The sequence below is a fragment of the Salmo trutta genome, chromosome 11, assembly GCF_901001165.1.
Source record: "Salmo trutta chromosome 11, fSalTru1.1, whole genome shotgun sequence".
Classification (NCBI taxonomy): Eukaryota; Metazoa; Chordata; class Actinopteri; order Salmoniformes; family Salmonidae; genus Salmo; species Salmo trutta.
Window position 1 is genome coordinate 11,778,969 of NC_042967.1, and position 12,735 is coordinate 11,791,703.

Consider the following 12,735-nt stretch of genomic DNA (forward strand, 5'->3'; position numbering starts at 1 on the left):
TATATATATATGTGTATATGTTACTACATGTGTCCATATGTGTTATTTCAGAGTTTTGATGTCTTCACTATTATTCTACAATGTAGAAAATAGTTCAAATAAACACTTGAATGAGTATGTGTGTCCAAACACATACACACACACAGTGTTCGTGCGCGTGCACACTTCATTCATTCACACGGAGGTTGGAATAGTACTGTGAAAATGATAAAGCCCTTTTTAGTGTAAGATCTGTTTGAAAAGACCATCTGAAATTACAGCCTGTTTTGGTGGAAACTTTTTTGGCCTTCCTGGTGACGTCAACATATGGTCGTAGACCATGACGAAAGAGTTACAAACTTCTCTGCCAATAACCGCTCATTTCAAACCAGTTTGCATACTGGTGTGATTGGTATAAGGATGCTTAGTGTAACCCATGTCATGTTTTTATCCATCAGGTCTCACTTAATGCATCCTCCTTCCCTTTATACACTGTCTTCATTCAACAAAGGACTTTGTATGAACTCTGTCTGGGATTTGAACTTTCTCTTGGTTAATTCCCTCTACTACCTTCTGTCCAGTCCAGCCATAATGCCTGTTTGTTGTGCTGGCCAAGGTCACTGGATAAGGTAATGGTGTCAAAATCAGGGGCTACCTGTATCTTGGCTTGGGCTGTGACTGTCATGAAATTTTGAACGATGATAATTGGCCAGCCATAGAAATAGAATGAACGGAACGGGTGTTCCCCTTCAAGTCAATGATGGCATAATGGGTGGGTGGATTGGCAAGGAGTAAAGCAGGAAGTGTACCCATCAATATGTGCTGTGATTTGTTGAATCAACTCAACTGACATTACAAAAATTACATTCCATTGCATGAGCCACATCAGTTAACATCATTTGAATGGACATTGCTACATTCCCTTAAATTATTGCAAGACAATACCAGGCAGCCATTGCGAGTGTACCCATGAGTTTACAAGTCAAAATTGACACACGAATGCCTGGCTATCCAGTCTTCAGTCAGCTGTTAATTCCACAAACAAAATATTGTATTACATCATTTTTTTTTTAAATAAACGGTAAAGGTTATTTAATTTCATCCGTAACCGTTGGTTACATGGTAATTGTACCAGCTAGGGGAAAACGACTGCCCCGGAGGTTCAAGGCCGACCACGGTACTGCAGGCATTGTTAGCAGAAAACAGGATCCCTCATTTGGGTGAATGAACAAAAATCTTTGTCTTCAAAAAAATTATGTATTTACACAATCATGGTACCAATAATTGTTTCTAATAAACCACATTTATGTCCTTGAACTGATTATTTTAAAATAGCACACAGAAGTTATAATGATCATTTAGTTGCTAATGGCAGCCTGCAGTACTCCGGTCGGCCTTCAACTTGAGTTACTCGATGAGAGGGGGCAGCGCTGAGCTAGCCTGCAATGTCACTTCCTGGAGTAATTCTAACAGTCCATGAGACGCCATCTTAAGACTTCACTTGGCTTCAATGCGCTATTGAGTCTTCACATGGGAATGAGTGGTGTCACGTGATCGATGGCTTTGTCCATGCATACATACATACAGCCCATCTGTTTCACCTCCGTGTGTGTGTGTGTGTGTGTGTGTGTGTGTGTGTGTGTGTGTGTGTGTGTGTGTGTGTGTGTGTGTGTGTGTGTGTGTGCCTGAGCAGCTCTAAGCATGTGCCTAGGCCAGGTGTCCTCCATCTGGATGACAGTGTGTGTGTCTGGGGATACTTCCTCTACAGTCTAACCTGGATTAGCCAGAGCCCAGGCTGGGGTTGGATACTGCTGGGTCATTGCCCTCCAGACTAACCACCTGTTACACAGGCAGTGAGTTAATAAGTGAGGTCTTCCTGGGCTCTAGTTAGGCGTTTGGCTGATTTCACATTATTGGGAGACTCATACTATGCTGCCTCTGTTTTCTCTTCACATTGTCCAACTATGGTGGATGTGGTAACCAGGCCAGCCCAATATGGCTCGGTTTACCTTCGTAGTGTGAAATTGTCACAGTACACGACCAGGTTGAAGTTGAGGCTCATTATGACCATAGACGGAGTCCCTATGAACGAAGTGTGCCATCAAGAACTGCTTTAGCTGCAGTGGTCTGCTGGTCTCCTCTCCCTTAGATTATAGCCTGCCAGGCTTCTCTTGAGGCCTGATGTGAATAATGCTCTTCTAAAGATGTACAGTACTCAACTGGAAACCAATGCGGGTTAAAATGATGTAGCCAGGCTGATTTGACTGCGAAGTTAAATCACTTTAATGAAATAAGCGAATTCATCCATTTTGAAGACTTAAGGCAAGCACAGGTTGTTTGTTCATCTGCGTTTTGAGGACTGCATTTCGCGGACACACACAATCACGAGGCAAGTGAACGTTGTTGAATTAGTGTTGTTAAATCGGGTAATAGGTAGGCCTACATTTCGAAAAACTTATTGGGTAAGAGAATGTTGTGTTCATCTCTGGTTATGTCGTTCTACACCCTAATGCTTCTCACCCAGGGTTTAACAGAATGTCTTGACAATGGACCAAGATTCTAGAACTCATTGCTAGTCTTCTGTTGGCAGTCTTTCAATTCTACACACTACAGCTGACCTGGACAGGAGTCCACTACCTCTGTACTGTGTTGACACACACACACACACACACACACACACACACACACACACACACACTCACTCTCAGGTCTCTGGTAACCTCTGAGCTGTTCCTTGTAAGTGCCCCTTGTTATCCACCTGATATTGTGGTCATGATGCCAGCCTGTTGGTTTATGGAACGCCAAGCTTTGCAGCATGTGTTACAGGCCTGTTGAGAAGAGGAGAGAACTTTTCTCTATTTTGGAACGTGCAACCTTTCACGCAGTGCACTTTGTCCCAGTGCTTCTCTCTGGCCAACTGCGACCATAACAAGGAGAGGTCTACTGCTTGCACTCACAACAACCCTCCCTGGTCAATGTGGAAGCCTGCATCTCCTCTTGGATTCCACTGCCTCTCTATAAGTGGGTCACTCTGAATGGGGGTGTGTGTGTGTGTGTGTGTGTGTGTGTGTGTGTGTGTGTGTGTGTGTGTGTGTACGTACTTGTTGTTGCCATCCTAAATCAAAGTGACTTTGATTTGATACGTGCTGCGCTCTGCTTTGAATCAGATTCTGAAATTACCCAACGACTCAACACAGCATGGTTCCCTCCTGCTGAGGAGACAAGCTTCAGCTTCATTCAATGAGAGAACAAATCAATAGGGATTCAATAGAACCGGTATACAGGGACTCTCAATAAACTTTCGTGATGTATTTTGTGATGCCTGTGGCTGTCTATAAGACCACATGTTGTCATTGAAGAATGAGGGCCGACTCGTCCGATGGTCCTGCAACCATTGTACCTTTTTACCTATTGTTCAGCGTTTTTCCGACAGCACTCTTTTTGTGCTCACTTTAACAGCACGATTAGAGTCACCCCCGCCAACACTCCTGTTTTGTAATATAAATATTAACGTCTGGCCTGGCGAGCATCTGACGTCAACGGAAGGCTGTAGATGAACTTGTTCTGTTCTCAGATCTTGGCACTATCTGGGAATCTTTTTTTTCTCTTCATGTCCAACAATACATATTTGACCCCGATTCTATTCAATGTTTTCTTTGGATGGATTGCATTTTTTTTCTTCTTGTAGACGGTGGTCCTGGTATGTTGGACTCTGAACTTTGGAGCAATGACTTCATGTGGTCATTCCCAAGTTATTTTTCTGTATTTTATTTCTATAAAAAGAAAGTTGTCGCCGGTTTGACTACCAGACGACTACAAACAGTCATCTGAAAACAGGAAAGGAATGCTGGGAAAGGTCAAACTTATGGAAACCTGTGAAATAAGATGGATTTGCACATTCTCTTACTATCAGAAGTGCAAGTTTATTTGTCCTCTGGGCTCAACATAGAGATAAGATGAACAGAGTTTCTGTTCCACAGCTGGGTGGTATGATGGTCTTGTTCTCGCGCTCTCTCTCTCTTGGTCGCTCTTGTGCTCTCTCTCGTGGTCTCTCTCTCTTGCTCCCATCTCTCTCGTGGTCTCTCTCGTGGTCTCTCTCGTGGTCTCTCTCGGGTGCTCCCGCTCTCGCGCTCCCTCGGGTGCTCCCGCTCTTGTGCTCCCTCGGATGCTCTCGCTCTTGTGCTCCCTCGGGGGCTCTCGCTCTTGTGCTCCCTCGGGGGCTCTCGCTCTTGTGCTCCCTCGGGGGCTCTCGCTCTTGTGCTCCCTCGGGGGCTCTCCCGCTCCCTCGGGGGCTCTCCCGCTCCCTCGGGGGCTCTCGCGCTCCCTCGGACGCTCTTGCGCACGCCCTCTCACGCTTTCTCGCACTCTCTCTCTCGGTAGTGCTCTCTCTATCTCTTGTGCTGTCTCTGTCTCTCACTGTCTCGGTGTGTGTCTGGAACCTCTCACCAGAATCTGTAAACATCTCCCAGCTGCTGTGCTGTCAAGTTACATAATGGAGCTACAAACTAACCTTGACTTCCCTCTCTCGTCTCGTATAATTCCATAGGCTCCTGCGAGTCATTAAACCAACTGCTTTCTTGATGTAAAAAGATCTGATTGGTCAATAGACCAATTAGTGGAACAAATATCAGAATTGGGTTGCCTGTCTAAACGCAGCCACAGTGATCTGCTGTCTCAAACATGCATGCACACTCACTCCTGTCTCAGGGTGATCCACTGTTAAGCAGCTGAATAGTCTGCCTCTGCTATTCTCAATGTTTTTCCCAGGACTCCTGTCCGACTCTGTCTGGTGTTTACACCCAGTTAGCCAACAGCAAGCCCTGGCCTGTTCCCTTGGCACTGTCCATGTTCTTAGTGCTGTTGTGATGGGATAGCCTGTCATATCTAGGGGTTGTTTTCTAGGCACTGGCAGCCGCTCAGAGGTAGAAACCGACGGGGGTTGGAAGCCGATAACTGTGCCTCGTACAACTGGTCTGCCTTGCCAATAGATCCCCAGTGGCTACTCAAGTTACATGTTGACTTTTGCCCGACTTGAGCTCCGACCGCTTCCCATATCAAACTGCACTTTTTTTTGTCTGTCTCAAACCCCCCCGTCAGGCCAAAGAATAGCTCTCCAAATTGGTCCATGAAGAAACTAACTTCACCAGAGAACCAGATTAGAGTAGCTGACCCAGCTCGTGTTCCTGTCTTCTCTTTCAGCTGGGAGGAAAGTTAAACACTTTACCATAAGGACTGGGTTAGGGGCACCAGTGGGGTTAGAGGGGCTCACAGAACCTGAGGGGATGCGTCAGTGGCTGTCCAACAGCAGCCGTCGATCTGCTTCCGACGGTTAACAGCAAGGCCCTCGTCTACGCACGCTACGGGAAGACAGCTCTTCTCCCAGAGAGTTGCCTTGTTGAGCCCGTCGTCAATGTCTCCGTAGCATAAGGGCTTTTATGCCCAACAACCGTCCGCCATTACTGGTTTCAGGAGGTTTTGCCTAGTTGATTATGGCAACCGAATACAGTATGAAAAGGGAACATACACGAGTGACATGACATGCAAATCCCAGACTTACCAAACCCGGTTGCTGGGTAACCATATACAGCCGATAAGACAAGGGAAGACCTGCACACTGTATAGCCTAATGCTGCTCTCCTTTGCTTTACTGCTGCACAATGTTACCTAGCCTGTAGGGCCTAGGCCCTAAGTGTGCAGCTGCCCCTTGTGAATGCATGGCTGATTACTAAATGTTAATGAGCCACTATCAGCGGGTAAATCAATCTGCCTCACAGGTGCAGTGGTGACGCATTGTTGCATGTTGTCACCGGTATAGTCAGTATTCAGCCGGTCTGTTCCTGCCTGGGTTTTTGACTTCAAGTCTACCTGTTTTTTTTTTTTGTTATACTCTAGCTGGCTCCTGGAAGGAGTTCCCCACACCTTCGGTGTCAGAAAGATCAAGAAACACCCTGGGTGTCTTCCTTGATTGGGAATAGGGTGCCGTTTCCGACGCAGCCCTGTTACTTCGTATAGCTGCTGTAGATGTAAAGTATTGATTTTATTAGGGTGTAGTCGGGTCATGTTATGTAGTCGAGCTGTAAGGCCTCACCTTCACATGGGAATGTTCACCTATACGTCCTAGATCCTAGATGGCCCGTTTCCTGCTACATACAACTTTGTTTCTTTGCATAGCTCTTTGTCTGTATCTTTATGTTAGTCCCCAGTGTGACTTAATCTCTGTCTTAAGGCTTTGTGCATTTGTTTCCTTAGACTCACACAGGGCGATGACACTATGTTGTGACTAACTGTGGGAGAGTGGAGGTGTGCTGTATCTGTTATGGGGGTCTGGGTTTCAGGGGGATAAACTGTGAGATACCAGGATGAGACCAAAACTCATGGAACTGAGATACCCCTAGAGCCCTGAGGGAGAGAGGGGGGGCGAGATCATTATGTTCTCTCACCCCCCCCTCCCCAGACGGCCCTGTGGCATGTTGACTCTGTGATGACCTCTGAGATTGCTTAACACATGATGCACTGACATCCCCTTCTCTCTCCTCAGGCTCCACTGACAGCCCTAACAGAGAGGGGCCAGGCCGGGAGAGGAGAGCAACCCCCAGTGTGGCCTGACCGAGAGAATCGTGAGTAACCGCCTCACTTCCACTCCCTGGGAATTGGGGGAGGGGGGAGGGTGGGTGTGGTGGATTTTTCCATGATCACCAGCTGCATACCTTTATGCACAGATGTTAAGTGTGTGTGTGCACTGTGTGGAGCTGACAAGGAGAATCTTAACTGCTTCACTTACGCTCCCATGGGTATTGGGGGGGGGGGGCGGCGGCGGCTGTAGAGGCGTGTGTGTGTTTCTTTTGGGTTGAGGCTACAGGAAACCAGACTGATATTTAATAGCTAGCTAATTAGACTCCTTTCTTTCTCCTTCATTGACTTCTCGGTGGAGGCTTAATGCTCAATTAAGCTTTCCCCCTTTTTAGGCTGTGATTTATCCCTCTCTCCTCCTGTCTTTTCAGTATCTTAGTATTCATGACCGTCTTTCCCACTGTGTGGCCATTTTACCACGACTTCATTCGGCTTTCAACTGTGAGCCCACTCGACAGCGCCTCGTGATTTACCTCCTGCCCCTATCTCCTCCAGTACAGAGATATCCTGATACGTTATTACAACCTCTTTATGTTACTGAGGACCTCTTCTGTTATGCTTAGTCTCTAGTTGAGAGAATCAAATCAACACTAACCTATACCTGTGTTCTCATAACTTCCATAAAGGGATATCAAACAATATTTAACCAAATATGACGAGTCACTCCAACATTTGACTACTTTTCACATTGCAACATATCCCCAGGAACAGTTAACCTATACACTATACTGAAAGCTAACACCGAAAGGCTAGCCTAGCCTGTAACATCAAAATGAGCCTACCAAGTTTGAACATTATTTGTTGGGTCCTGCTCTTAGACCTGCTCTGACAATGACTTTACAGTGATACTTAAAGATTTTGGCAATACTTCCCCAGGGAGACTCTGATGAATTCGTGGATACCATTTTTGTCTTTGCGAGCAGCTTGAAGGAAGTTGCTAACTAGTGTCAGTGCACTGACTGGAAGTCTATGGGTATCTGCTAGCTGGCAGGCTTAGACTTAAGTATTAAATAGACTTCCAGTCATTGCGCTAATGCTAGTTAGCAATTACGCTACTTAGCAACTTCCTTCAAACCGCTCGCAGAGACATAAATGTTATCTACGAGTTCATCCGACACTGAGAAAGTAGATAAAGGGCCTCATAACCAAAATCCCGAAGGATCCCTTTGACTACCAGAGTAAGCAGTTCATTGTATAACAGCATCCTCTGGCAGGCTCCCCCTGAACCATTTGGAGAGGCCTTTATTGCACCATATCTCTCCTCAGGAAGCGTTAGCCGTGTGTCGTTCCTCCGGAATGAAAGGGAAGGGAACAATGTCGAAAGAGGGAGAGAAATGATACAGCGAGCAGGCAGGCGGGAGTGAGCGAGCAGGCGGGAGTGAGCGAGCAGGCGGGAGGGAGGGAGAGAGCAGGAGGGGATGAACAGGAGTGGAGTGAGTGAGAGATCCACCCTCCCAGCCCTTCTCATTGTTCTCAGTGATAGAGGCAGGAAGCCTCACATTCACACTTCTGCGTCAGGGGAGTTGTTTTTACAACTACCAATGAAGAAACAGGAGGTTTATTAACTTTGAAGCGTGTGTGTGTGTCTGTCCCACTGTTGGGGCAAAGGCGCATAGAGGCAATGCCTTTCCTGTGTACATGCATACACAATTGTTTTGGTAGTAACTTTAATTAATTTGAAGTAGGCGTTCACCATCTTTGTTTCCCGATGTGTATTCCCCAGTTTGAAGGCGGATTCTCATATCAGCCTCTCCCCAGCCACTTAAGATTAATGAAAGAGCAAATATGTGAATTCTTGCAGAATGGGTTCACCTTTTAGTATGTGTGTATCCTTCCACCTTATGTGTGTGTGCTGTGGGGAACTCTTCCTCCTTACAGACGACAGTGCAGCCAGCCTAGGTTCTGAATAATTCATTGCTGGCACGCTTTTGTAAATGAAAGGTAAAGGGATTGGGTAGCTTATGGAGAGCCTCATACGGGGTGCTCTCTCTGCTAACTGTTGAATATTTAAAGGGATGGTCCTGACTGCTCACCTGCCTTCTAAAACTACAATTCTGAGGCTCTCTGACGGTTTTCTAATGTGGCATCATAGCTGGGGGTGTTAATAATGGGTAGGTTTGGATTGGAATCCCGAGGGAGCACCGTCTTCATTCTTCCAATGCAGTTTCCTCAGGATGCTAGATTGGTGTCACCTCAACCCAAGCTGAGGTTGATATGTCTGGGCTCACTGGTGAGAAACTGAGTCGAAGCAGGTGAGTTAGAGGAGCACGCTTTTTTAAAGAACACTTGCAGTAGTAGTATGCTATGTTAGGGTGCAAGTTGGGTTGTTTGAATAACATGCTGACTACACTGGCTACGTGTCGTTGATTTTGTCCATCCACGCCAGAGGCGACCATGACATGCAGGTTAAAATATCAAAACCAACTATATTAATTTGGGGGCAGGTTGAAACATATGAAACGTTCATGGACATTTAGCTAAGCTAGCTGTTGCTGGCTAGTTTGTCCTGGGAGATGAATGTTGGGTTGTTTATTTTATTTTATCATTGTTTTTAGCGTATTCTTTGTAGAATTTTTGAGCCCGAGTCATACAAAATTGTGTGTTTTTCTACTCCAACGGAACTTAGTTTTTCTTAGTTGTCTTTCAAACATCCACGTGGCCGGTGAGGTTTGCGTGTAAGGCTTTTCACCTTGCCATCAATATTAGGACAGTGTAGGCTACAATGAATGGATGTCACGTCAGCTATCAGTCATCACTTGCTTATTTCAATGATCAAAATAGTCTGTGTGTGTGTGTGCCCAGTTAAGAACTGCTGTAGTGTTTGTCACACTGTGTGTGTTTGGTGGCACCGCCTACTCTCTACTCCCTCTGGTTCTCACTGCCTGTCTGTGTTTTTATTAAGAGAAACCTTTTGCTGCAGAGTCCCGGCAGCAGGGCTGTTGGTGCCTCTCTCTCTCTCCTGAAGGAAGTAACTTAATTACAGTCTGTAGACGGTATGAGAGGGGGAAGAGCACCAGCTTGGTTACTTCCCCATGTTTGATATAGTAATTAGGTAATATTCACGGGTACTGCTGTGCCCGTCACAACAGGCGCTGTCGCTTTCATCTTCTCAAGGTACGGGGAGGTACTGGACTTCATTCCTCTGGGGGAAGAAAAGATTCTTGTTTTCTTTTTAAAGGATGAGCTAGGTGTGTCTTCATTCACCTGAAGAGACAGGTCGTAGTTGGAATTTCAGGCCGTGACGTTTAAATAGAGGTGTGAAGCAGTGATCTAGGGGAAATGTGGGATCATTTCCTGGAAGAGGTGAGCATTTCTTCACAAGTACAGACGGAGCACAGGGAGAAGATGAGTAGACCTTGGCTTTGTCATATCCTGAGGCGAAAGCAAGGCACTTTCCACAACAGCAGAGCAGCAGAAGAGAACAGGTCTGGGATTCAGCCAGTCATCCTTTGTCACTCCTTAATCAGCCCCCCAGCGCCCCACAACCCACACACATCCTATGTAAATAATTTATAGGCCCTTTCCTTTCGCCAGCCCAGCAGCCAGGGGAAGAAAATGGCCAGCGCACAATTGATGACACAGGACAGCAGAGGACAGTAGAAATGGCTGCTGATATGGTAAGGCTGCATCTGAAATTGCACCCTTTTCTCTATGTAGTGCAACACGTTTGACCAGGGCCCGTAGGGCCATTTCGCTTGCGCTCTACGGCTTTAAGCAATTGCTAACCGGGTCGGATAGTAAAACTAGCTGCAGATGCACTCTCTGTTAGAGTGGCGAGGCTTTAAACAACTTGGAATGGTCGCGTCACGCTGTCAGCTTAGATTTAGGCCAATGAAAGGGCTGCTCGGTGGGTATTGAATCCGCTGCGCTTTTTTTGTTTCAAGTTGGAAAAGTTTATCGGGAGTGGATCCATGCAGTGGGAAGACATGTCGACTGGACTGTAAGAAATACTATAACATGTTGAGAGAACCGTCTCCTCTCTTGATGATCTATTGGCCCACCAGACTATAAATGCCATACAGTTTCCCGTAGGCCCACATCTTAGGTTATACCGGGATCCTGACCACAATACCACGTGAGGGCAATGTGTTTACATGGCACCGGAGTCAAACCTGCTGGCCATTTTGTTTCTGCGTTTAGATGTTGCTTCTCTATTGTGGGGAACAGGGGTGAAATGACTCAAACACTCACTGTTTGCTGCGGCGTGTTCTTTGCTGTTACTGTGAGAGCTGGGTAGTAGGGTGGAGCTGTTTGTAGGTGGCGCTGTGTGTACGTTCCCTCGTAAGAGAAAAAAGGTGGTCAGTCACACACTTCAACCCAATCATTCATGCTTCGGAAGCTCCGGACGAAAACAGGAAACCAGGAAGCCACCCTGCACTGTTCTGTTCCTGGGGTGGCAGGAAGCTGTGGCTTCACAGGCTTCGTTGGCTCTTGGAGGGCCCACCCTGTCCACCAAGAACATTGTTATTGTTGTTCAGCGCGTCATGCAGGCAGTCAGTGGACTTGGCCCAAATGTGACATTCCTCTCTGTTGAAAATAGAAGAGGATAGCCACTTGTAGCCCTGTGGGTTACTCGGCCTAGGCATTTTGGTTTATTGTTGCTGAGGATATCATGCAGTCAGTGGGCCTAAATCGGACACTTTTCTGTTGAGAATAGAGGAAGTAGTAGTACCTGTGTTTCTCATTCTGTAGTGGAGGGGAAGGCATTGTACCGTCTTTCCCCACTAGAGGACAGTCTAGTCAGAGGAAATGGACACGGCAAGCCTGGTCAGATGGAGGGGAGAGAATCATCCTTCACTGGATCCTATTGGGTCTCTCTGTACAAATGTCATTGAAGCGGTTACTGTTCGCCAGAGAGATTCCCTGAGAACACGCCACTTCGATACAGCTACAACTTTTTAGTTACAGGTTGGGTGAACGTACACAGCAGGTTAGGAGAATAAGGTTAATGTTAGGAAAACAGTTAGGTGTTAATTAACAGAAAGTCATTTAAAAAAATATATTTTTATTTTATGGAGTCATGATAGCTAGATTGTAGTAAGATTTGCCTACCACTATTGGCGTTTTTTGAAGCTGGTACTTGTTGACATTTAGGCTCGTCTTAAAAGGGGACTCCAGTCTCAAGTCACATATAGCATAGTTTGATACATAATCATACCTAATTATTCCCCAGAACTCCTCTGCCTGGCCAGTCGCCATTGTCCTTTCTCCCAGTGTGTCAGCGATTTGTGAGGTAGGCCTACAGCAGGAACAATGAGGGCAAAATGATCCTGAAACATACATACTTTGGTCCCCATGAATTAGTTGGGAAGAGATTAATGATCAAGGAAAAAGGCAGAGATTTTAATGAAGGACCCAGCCCTTGCTTGATATAGACCGACGATGGTAATTAGATAATTGAATAATCCGCTAACAAGTCACTACTTTGTAAATGGAAAGGTTGGAATCAATGCTTATTCCCCAGACCCACTGTCCGCAAACCACTCCTAGAAAGTGGGAAAACGCTGGACAAACACTATATAAACGCTGCATCACATCAGGCCAAGTGACACAAGTGGATAATGATTTTTTGGCCATGGTTTTGTGGAGTTTTTAATGCACTCTCACGTTTCTCCATTTTAAAGTCCCTAGGCCAATCTGGGAATTCCAATGGCTCAATGCAGCGCACCCCTAGCCTGGTGTCCTAACTGAATTTGCTATGTATTTTGTTTCACTTCCCCTCAGTTCCGATGCCAGGCTAAACTCACCCCACCCTAGCCCTATGTTTGGCTGTCTGGTCGGTGGCTAGGCCTGCGGCCTACATCAAGACAGACTGTAGATTTACTGGCCGTCTTTACAACCGCATCACAATTAATACTTGGGAGTGGATCATGTCTTTACAGATGGCTTCCTCCATCAGAAACAAACAAAAGACTGTTAAGATGTCCTTGACAAATGTCTGCTTTCTGCCTGGGCTCCTTAATTGACTTAGCAGAGTAAGACTCAGTGGCAAAGAAAGTCGCTGTAGGCTGAATGTTGGCAGTGAATACATTTTCCCATAGCATGATATTGGCAGTGGAACATCATTGCCATCATGTAGTCTGGGGACTACAGCTGTAAATTAGCGCTTAGCTAAATCTGGTGCAA

The 12,735-nt window shown here is 46.2% G+C and overlaps 1 protein-coding gene across 1 annotated transcript in view; it reads left to right on the top strand.

Annotated features, from left to right (window-relative positions):
• LOC115202216 (F-box/WD repeat-containing protein 7-like) overlaps window positions 1–12,735 on the top strand; it is a 74,996-nt gene that overhangs the window by 35,335 nt on the left and 26,926 nt on the right. The window contains exon 2 of the mRNA XM_029766200.1: window positions 6,518–6,596. The gene's annotated coding sequence lies outside the window, so the exon portion shown is untranslated. The remainder of the gene's footprint in view (window positions 1–6,517; window positions 6,597–12,735) is intronic.